Source organism: Toxorhynchites rutilus, chromosome 3 (genome assembly GCF_029784135.1).
Source record: "Toxorhynchites rutilus septentrionalis strain SRP chromosome 3, ASM2978413v1, whole genome shotgun sequence".
NCBI lineage: Eukaryota > Metazoa > Arthropoda > Insecta > Diptera > Culicidae > Toxorhynchites > Toxorhynchites rutilus.
Window position 1 is genome coordinate 216,335,296 of NC_073746.1, and position 9,963 is coordinate 216,345,258.

Genomic DNA, 9,963 nt, shown 5'->3' on the forward strand with positions numbered 1-9,963 from the left:
ATGTGCGTTGTATAGCTGACTTCAGGGTGTCAACACTGGGGTGAGATATTTTACAAGCATTTGCTTTTTCATATATCTAGATAGAATAATCCAGAAAGTTGAGATCTGGTCTGCTGGAGGACCATAGATATCTGACCATTGAGTTTCATTTGAGGCATGATGCGACATCTCATTCTACTTTGATACAACGTGTGGTTCAGAAGGAACAGTTGATCTTCCCCAGGGACGAACCGGTTTCTTCAAAATACCGTTATAAACTTCATTATTGATTTATACGCCAACATCAATAAACACAAGAGGTATTTTAAACCATTAGACGCCACCAAATCAAAATCATTAGACCAGCAAAATATTTCGTTTGAATTTGAAATATTACTCCTGTGAGTACTTTTGTGTGGTTTTTTTGCAACCCTCTCATAGCCTTCAAAAAAGCCAATTTGAAAACATGAAAATTAACCCAAGTTTTCAAAAATACTGTTGACATTTCACTAGCTAGAACGATACTGGAATAGACATCGCTCTCCTCAACGTGCCTCGCCGCTACGTTACGTGCTCGTTTTCTAAGAATCAACTATGGGAGTACAGATTGCTCGTCCCAATAAGCCAATCTGAACGTAACCATGATTTTTTTTATTTTAATACATTCATGAAAGCAATTGTCGCGTCCATTTAACGGACCACCATATTTACATGTTTAATAAAAAATCAGATCTGTACGAAGCGTGTCCAATTTGTATTCCGAAAACGGGCTGTCGGTATCTTGACCAACAACCATGTATTACTCTTCTCCAAAGCTCCTGTCTCCTGTCTTCTCGACCATATCAGCTTCCCACTTCGACCCGACAGCTCACTTTTATAGTTCTGTTAAGGACCTTTTAGATTTTAAACGAATCTCTCATTAGGGATGGTACGATAAAAAATTCAGGCAACGTAATTTACATAACCTAAACTTCCCTCATTTTGTGCGCGTAGAATGTAGGATTGGGCGTTCTTTAGAAAAAGATCGGTCTTGACGAATCGATTTTCTAAACGGCGAAGAAATCGATTCACTGATTAAATCGGTACCCAAGAATCGATCTTTTCTGAATCGACCTTTGAAAAATCGAATTGCTTTCTTTCAAATTGATTTACTTATTCTACACTCGACAAAAAAATTAGAGGAATAATAATAATATCTCTGTAATATTGCTTTTGTGTATTTTTAGACGTTTTTTTTTTTTATTAAATCGTTTATTTTTACAGGCTCAGTTACATAAGTTTAAAGGAGCCAAACTCCTGACTGTATTGTTACAAGTATATATAAACATTATTCCTTAATTCTAATGTTAATGGTGTAGAAAACCGATTACTCGCGGTCTACTCGAGTTTAGAAGGGTGGCATATTTTCTTCAGGAAAAGGAAGGGATAAAAGGATATGTTGACAATGTTCACTCTCACATTCACACTCACATTCATTACACTCAATTCTTAAGCCTATCTTATATCTAATATGTATTTACATTTCACCTTATTCTATTGTTAATAAGGAGGGATTTGATTTCTCGCGAAGGAAAAGGAAAAGGAGAATATAAGGATATAAGGACAATCACACACGAAGATCGATAACTTTTAGGAAGACATATATTTGGGACATGTAATCAAGGTCTAAACCAGCCAACACATCTCTCACCGGCACAGTGGGCTGCCTTCCTCTAGCCCGAAGAGAGTTTTCTAAATTCGATCTGGCAACAAGATACTCCTCGCACGACCAAACAACGTGTTCGATGTCGTGGTAACCTTGGCCACAGGCACAGATATTGCTGTCGGCAAGATCAAAACGAAAGAGTAGCGCGTCTAACGAACAGTGATTGGACATGAGTCGGGAGAAGGTGCGAATAAAGTCCCGACTCAAGTCCAGACTTTTGAACCATGGTTTAAGGCTAACCTTAGGGATAATTGAGTGGAGCCACCGGCCCAATTCATCTTCGTTCCATTTGCGTTGCCAGTTAACGATGGTATTTTTACGAACTTAAGAATAAAATTCATTGAAGGCGATTTGACGCTGATAAATTTCGCCTTCAATTGCACCTACCTTTGCTAATGAGTCAGCCCTCTCATTACCCGGAATTGAGCAATGTGAAGGGACCCAGACAAAGGTAATGACATAACAGCGTCTGGTTAAAGCACTCAAAATTTCTCGTATTCTCTCAAGGAAGTACGGCGAGTGCTTTTCCGGCCTCACTGAACGGATAGCTTCGACAGAGCTAAGACTATCCGTTACAATGTAATAGTGTTCAACAGGTCGTGAGGCGACGCTGTCCAGCGCCCAGTGTATTGCTGCCAATTCAGCAATATATACTGAGCAAGGATACTGAAGACTGTGTGAGGTGCTAAAAAATACGTTGAACACTCCAAATCCTATGGACTCAATCATAGAGGACCCATCAGTAAAATACATATTATCACAATTGATACGCCCATACTTTGCATTGAAGATCGTAGGAACGATCCCCGATAGAAGGTAATCTGGAATATCATGGATTTTCTCCTTCATGAACAGATCAAAATGTACAGAGGAATTGATGTAGTCAGGGAAACAAACACGGTTGGGAATATACGAAGAAGGATCAACCTGCATGGAGATGAATTCATGATATGAGCTCATAAATCTAGAATGAAAATTTAGCTCGCTCAGTTGCTCAAAATTTCCGATCACCAATGGGTTCATAACCTTACACCGGATGAGGAACCGAAGAGATAATAAATTGAAGCGATCTTTTAGTCGGAGTATGCCTGCCAAAACCTCGAGGCTCATGGTATGCGTTGAGGGCATACATCCCAACGCAATACGGAGACAAAGATACTGAACTCGATCGAGTTTAATGAGGTGTGTTTTGGCAGCTGATTGAAAACAGAAACTGCCATACTCCACCACTGCGAGAATAGTTGTTCGATACAACATTATAAGATCTTCGGGATGGGTGCCGGTAATTGTACGGAGAAAGTTTATTCTTTGTTGGCCCCCCCAAGTACATTTGGAGTCGAACCAGACCCCAAGATACTTGAATGACATAGCATGAGTGATCGGTTTACCCAAAAGTTGAAGCTTTGGTTTTGCTGGTCTATGCTTCCTAGAAAAAACCACCATCTCTGTTTTCTCCGTGGAGAATTCGATCCCTAGCCCAATGGCCCAGGTTGAAAAATTGTTCAAAGTATCTTGTAAGGGTCCTTGCAGGTCGGATTCGTTTGATCCTACGACCGACACCATTCCATCATCTGCAAGTTGTCTTAGGCTGCAATTTTGTGTAAGGCAATTGTCGATGTCACTTACATAGAAGTTGTACAAAAGGGGGCTTAAACATGAGAGGCCCATGTAAGAGAACCGACTTACTGCCGAATCTCCGTGAGAAAAGTTCAAATGTTTCTCACAAAGCAAGTTATATAACATATTATTCAATAGAGGCGGCAGACCCCGAGTGTGTAATTTGTCTGACAAAACCTCTATTGAAACAGAATCAAAGGCCCCCTTTATGTCCAAGAATACTGAAGCCATTTGTTTTTTTTCGGCGTAAGCCATTTGAATTTCTGAAGAAAGCAACGCAAGACAATCATTCGTCCCCTTGCCCCTGCGGAACCCATATTGTATATCTGAGAGTAGGCCATTCGTTTCAACCCATCGATCAAGGCGAAACAAGATCATTTTCTCCAACAATTTCCGTATACAAGACAGCATTGCTATTGGGCGGTACGAATTGAAGTCGGACGCGGGCCTTCCGGGTTTTTGAATAGCTATAACACTTACTTGTCTCCAATTATCTGGAACAATATTAAAGGGTGTGTCACATCAAATTGCATCACGGAAAAAACGCTGTAGAAATTTAATTTTTAGGAATTATATCTTCAGCTTTCGCTTATAATCAGATAAGAGTGTATAGATCACGTTGGCCATGCTTCACTGTCAAATTTTTGTAAATTTGGAAAAATGTCGTCGAACGAAAAAGAGCGTCGTGAATCAAACCTGTGCACTCATTTCGAGAATCCGGAGTTGTCACATCGGGACATCGGTAAGATGCTGGGAATCGTCCAATCCACGGTCAGCAGAGTACTAAAACGATACTTCGAGAACCTAACCATCGACCGGAAGGTGAAGAACGGCAAAAATGGATTCTCCGTCAGTGAAAAAGATCACAAGCGCGTAGTTAAGCAGTTTAGACGTGATCCGAGAAGTTCGGTCCGGGATGTCGCCAATAAGCTGAATTTGTCAAATTCATTCGTCCAGCGGACCAAGCAGCGGGAGGGCCTGCGTACATACAAGGCTCAGAAGGCTCCTAACCGCAACGAAAGGCAAAACATGGTGGGGAAGACGCGAGCCCGGAAGCTGTACACCGAAATGCTGATGAAGCCGCATTGCCTGGTAATGGACGACGAAACCTACGTCAAAGCGGACTTTCGTCAGCTGCCGGGCCTGTTGTTCTTCTCCGCAGAGGACAAATTCAGCGTTCCGGAGGAGATTCGTAAGCAGAAACTATCCAAGTTTGCCAAAAAGTACATGGTGTGGCAAGCGATCTGCTCTTGCGGAAAGCGGAGCGCCCCCTTCGTGATGACCGGCACGGTAAACGGGCAGGTTTACCTTAAGGAGTGCCTACAGAAGCGCTTACTACCACTATTGAAGCAGCACGAGGGCCCGACCATCTTCTGGCCGGATCTCTCTTCGTGCCACTATTCAAAGGACGTTTTGGAGTGGTACGAAGCCAACGAGGTCACCTTCGTGCCAAAGGAAATGAACCCGCCCAACGCGCCGAAGCTTCGCCCAATAGAGAAATATTGGGCGATTATGAAGCAGGCCCTCCGGAAGAACCCAAAAGTTGTCAAATCGGAGGCGGACTTCAAGAGAAAATGGATTTCTGTTCAAAAAAAACTACAACCTGACATTGTACAGAACCTTATGGACGGGGTAAAGAGGATTCGACCCAATGGTGATGGAAATTTTGATTGGCAAGTGATCACTACCGCTGGGGTCCTGGATTACATTCCACTTGCAATCTAACGATAGTGAATTCGAGCAAAGCGAGAGGTCAAGAGCACTTGGGTTAGCATGAGGTTTAGGAACACGTGTTGTTTCCCCAGTATTCAAAACGGTCATATTGAAGTTGTTGTGCTCCCGTGGCCGAGTGGTTAGCGTCATAACTAACATGCCGGGTGTTCGGGTTCGATTCCCGTTCTGGTCGGGGGAATTTTTCGTCAAAGAAATTTCCTCCGACTTGCACTGTGATCACGCGTATTCTAGAGCTTGCCACTCAGAATGCATTCAAGGCGTGTTATTTGGCATAGAAATCTCAACTAAGTACTAATAAAAATGACGCAAGTAATACTACGTTGAGACGGCGAAGTTCCTCTAGGAACGTTAGTGCCATTGAAGAAGAAGAAGATATTGAAGTTGTTACAAAGGTCATATATCAACGATGAACGATTGTCGTCGTACTGTTCCCCCAGGCAGTTCCGTGAGAGTTGAAGTCTCCCAAGATCAATCGTGGCTCAGGAAGAAGTGAGCACATGCCAACAAGTTGCTTGCGGCTAACCGCAGCTCTCGGAGGCCAATACAAGCTGACAAGCAACAGCTTCAATCCCTCCAATAGGTGGAAGGTCAATTCGAAAAAATGAGTGGCACTTATTGATCCCCAATAGCACCCCTCCGTATCTGTCATCACGGTCCAAGCGTATAATATTGAAATCATGGAAAGAGAGATCATCTCGCGAAGAAAGCCAAGTATTTTTAGACGTTGTTGGTATTTATTTATTTAAAAAATAAGATATAATTGAATGAAAAAACTCCAGATTTTTTTTAACTTCATTCAGTTTTAACCCTTTGCGCTCGAGCGGTGCCTCTCAGGCACAACTGCATGTGATGCAATAACTCGAGCGGTGCCTGAGAGGCACCATTGAGATCGATGTGTCTAAATGTCTTATCTCGGGTGATTCTATCGCCATAGGAAAACAAAGCTGTACTGCAAACTGCTTATGTCACAGACACAAGTAACCTTTCCAGCGTAGCCGACAGGGCGGCCAATACATAAGTCCCAAACTATGCGTGAACCCTTTTGGGCTCGAGGCGCTTTACTGTCGGGTGGAATACACATTTCACACTTCTATTCAAAGGCAATTTATTGTGATTTTCGTCAAAATCTCACAAAAAATCTTGAGTGCACAGAAAAATTATATTCTTCTGTGCATTCATTTTGTTCCGTCATGAAATCATTTAATTGAATAAATTAATTGAAAATTAATTATTATTAGAAATTCACAACTGATGTGCAAAACTTCGCTAACAATAATCCCATAAAATCCAAACGTGCCGTACGTATGACCTTAAGTCGAAATCTTGGTAGCAGTCCTAGTTCTAGAACAGAATGACCAAACAAACAAAACCTAAATTTACGACGACTAATTTGACAATCTTGAAAAGGGTCCAATGTTCACGAAATTCATCACGTGGTTTTTGGTGAAATTAAAATCAATGTTACGTAAAAAAATCAATGTTACGTAAAAAAAGATCGAAAATAAAAAATCGATTTTGGCTATTTTCCGGATACAAAGAATCGATCTAAAAAATCGGAAATCGGAATCGGGAATCGGATCCAAGATCGCTCAATCCTAACCTGTGCATAAAGTTTAGATCTGTTTTCTGAATCAAACGCCTTAAGTGTCCGAAATATGATTCAAAACGGTAGAAGATATAGGAGTGTGTTACTTCGCTTGAAAATCCATTTCCACTATCGAACAAACATCAATTTCGTTAGTACAAGCATCAAACTCACTAACAACGCTTATCTTGATGTAATTGTAGAACATATGGGAATTAAATTTTCCGAATTTTCCGACCATGCTTCAGAGTTTTCCGAAAATTTTCCGATTTTTCTCCCCGCTATATTGAACCACAAGAAGAGACGAATACAACGAAATAAAGATGGCTCAAATCGGACCTTCAACGTGACCCTATATGAATGAGCAGCTGATTTCGATTCTGGGACGGAATTAGGTGTGTTTCCTGAGGCGAGATGATAAAGCACGTGTTGTAATGGACTAAACAGCGGTCAATAAGCAGGCACGCATCTCGAACATCGTAGGCATGCATCTCGAACATCGTTTTAATCTTCTAGATCATGATTTTGTCGTGGCTGCTAATCATTAGCTTATTCCATCACAGTTATCACAGATGCAGATCAATTTTAATCAATTGAATATTGATGCAATACCCTTTGTTACAAATTCTCCAGAACGCATGGCTCGCATAAACGTATGGAACGCTTCCTCATGATAATTGTGGATCTCACTTAGATAAGAAACTCAAAACAAGGAATCCGAAACTAGAAGCGAAACATTTTGAGTATGCAGTGCAATCGTTAGATGATCTGTGGAACAACCTACCGATCGATGGATATCCCGTTAAAGCCGAATATGTTAAGCCTGAAAACTCTGAAATTGTTGAAGCGGAATTTGTAGGATATTCAGCCGGATGGTTTTTCTCGTCAGGTGAAAACATCCCAGTACTTTTTGAAAGTAGTTTAATGACAGAAACTGCTGAATTGAAACAGGGAGTAGTTACGTTTTTTTTCTGTATTATAGTGACTTTCAACACTTTTGGCTGGTTCGTCACTTTTACCTTCCATTTCGGAAAAATGTCGGGAGTCAGAATTGAACTCGTGATCTTCAGCGTGAGAGCTATGTATGCTACCACTACGCCAGACCGCCTCCACAAGTAGTTACTGTTGAAATTTATACAAAACTAGCTGACCCGACGAACTTCGTTCCGCCCAAAATAGATTTTTTGATTTGAATACTTTCAAACATCCACGTTTTCTTACCAAGTGAACGTTAGTGAGTCCAATCACTGAACTCTTTGTTGATTGATTACCCTTTGACCCTTTACAATTTCCTTTTACTATAAATTTTCTAGTACTTCTACAAAAATTCGTCCTTATAATATAACATTATTTTCAGACAAAATTCTCGTTCAAGATTCTTCAAGCATTTGGAAATAGCATGTTTCTCCGTTGCATGGAATGCATGTTTGATACAGAGAATATTACAAAATAAAGACAGCTCAAATCGGACCATTCCTTCATCGGGTTTAGGGCACACTAACGCATTTGGCCTTCCATTTTTGTTTATATAGATGGAAGATATAGGAATGCGTTATTCCGCCTGAAAATCCTTTTCTGCTTTCGAACAAAAATCAATTTTGTTAGCGCCAACATCAAATGGACTAACAACGCTTAGCTAATTGTAGAACATATGGAAATTCAATTTTCAGAGTTTTCTGACCTTCCTTCAGAATTTTCCCAAAATTTTCCGATTTTTCTCTCCACTATATTGATCTACGGGAAGAGACAAATACAACAAAATACAGGAGGCTAAAATCGGACCATCCCTTCTTCGGGTTTTCCGCTTACCAACAGATTTTGCCTTACATTTTTATTTATATAGATAGATATAGGATATGTAAATGCGCTATTTCACCTGAAATTCCATTTCCACTTTTGAACAAAGATCAATCTCGATAGCGCAAACATCGAATGGACTAACAACGCTTATTATGATGTAATTTTCGAACATGTGGGAATTCAGTTTTCTGAATTTTCCGACCTTCCTTCAGGATTTTCAGAAAATTTTCCGATTTTTCTCTCCACTATATTGATCTATGGGAAGAGACGAATATAACAAAATGAAGAAGGCTAAAATCGGATCATCCCTTCTTCGGGTTCTCCGCTTACCAACAGATTTTGCATTACATTCTTATTTATATAGATATAAGATATGGAAATGCGTTATTTCGCCTGAAAATCCATTTCCACTTACGAACAAAGATCAATTTCGATAGCGCAAACATCAAATGGACTAACAACGCTTATTATGATGTAATTTTCGAATATGTGGGAATTCAATTTTCCGAACTTTCCGATCTTCCTTCAGGATTTTCTCAAAATTTTTCGATTTTTCTCTCCACTATATTGATCTACGGGAAGAGACGAATACAACAAAATACAGGAGGCTAAAATCGGACTATCCCTTCTTCGGGTTCTCCGCTTACCAACAGATTTTGCCTTACTTTTTTATTTATATAGATTCCAAATATGGCTCAACCTGACTATCCCCGATAATATATAGGGAAAGGTGGCCCTGATCAGACCCTCTAAATTGCAAATGCGTTCCTCCAATTGATAGTAAGCACATGAGCGAACGTGTTAAATAACCACAAAGCGAACCGTGAGGGTCGGTTCGGGGCCACCACGACTTTTTTCAATTAACGGCATGCAGGCACATCAGGTAAATTCAATTTAGATAGCTTGTTTTGAAGAGCAGACCATAAGTAACCGAAATAGACTAGTTTTGTAATTTTTCGCCGTCTAAAAGAACATTTAACTCATTTTCAATGCCGCCAAAACGCTGGAATAAAGTGAGCAAGAAAATGGTCACCATAAGTTAATATTGTCAGTGTTATGACATCTTTCATTTGACGCTACTAAAAGTCCGGTGTGTGGCGCCATTTTCGAGATCCAAGAGGAGGTCGGCTCAAGACCACCGGTACTACTTCCCCCTATTCTTTAAATTTTTTAGAGCGCATTTTTAGAATTTTAACCCTCTACCGCCCAAGTTTTTTATTTATCTAAAAAAAACTACTCCACTTTTATCTCGAATTTCCGACTTCCAACATAAAATAATCCTAGCAGAAAGCTACCAGCATAAAAACAATGTGTATGTGTGATAGATGAAAATATTCTAAAGAAGTTCTAGAGGGGGTGAACATTGAAAATAATGTCTGAATAATTTGAAAAGAGAATCCGCGAAGCCCGTCTAAAGGCGGACTTGGGCTGTAGAGGGTTAAAAAAGAGAACCTTTTGTTGAGACGGTTACAAATCTCGATGCTCGATTCAGTCTCGAACCTCTGAAAACGAACTGTTATTTTTATATAAATCAACATCAATT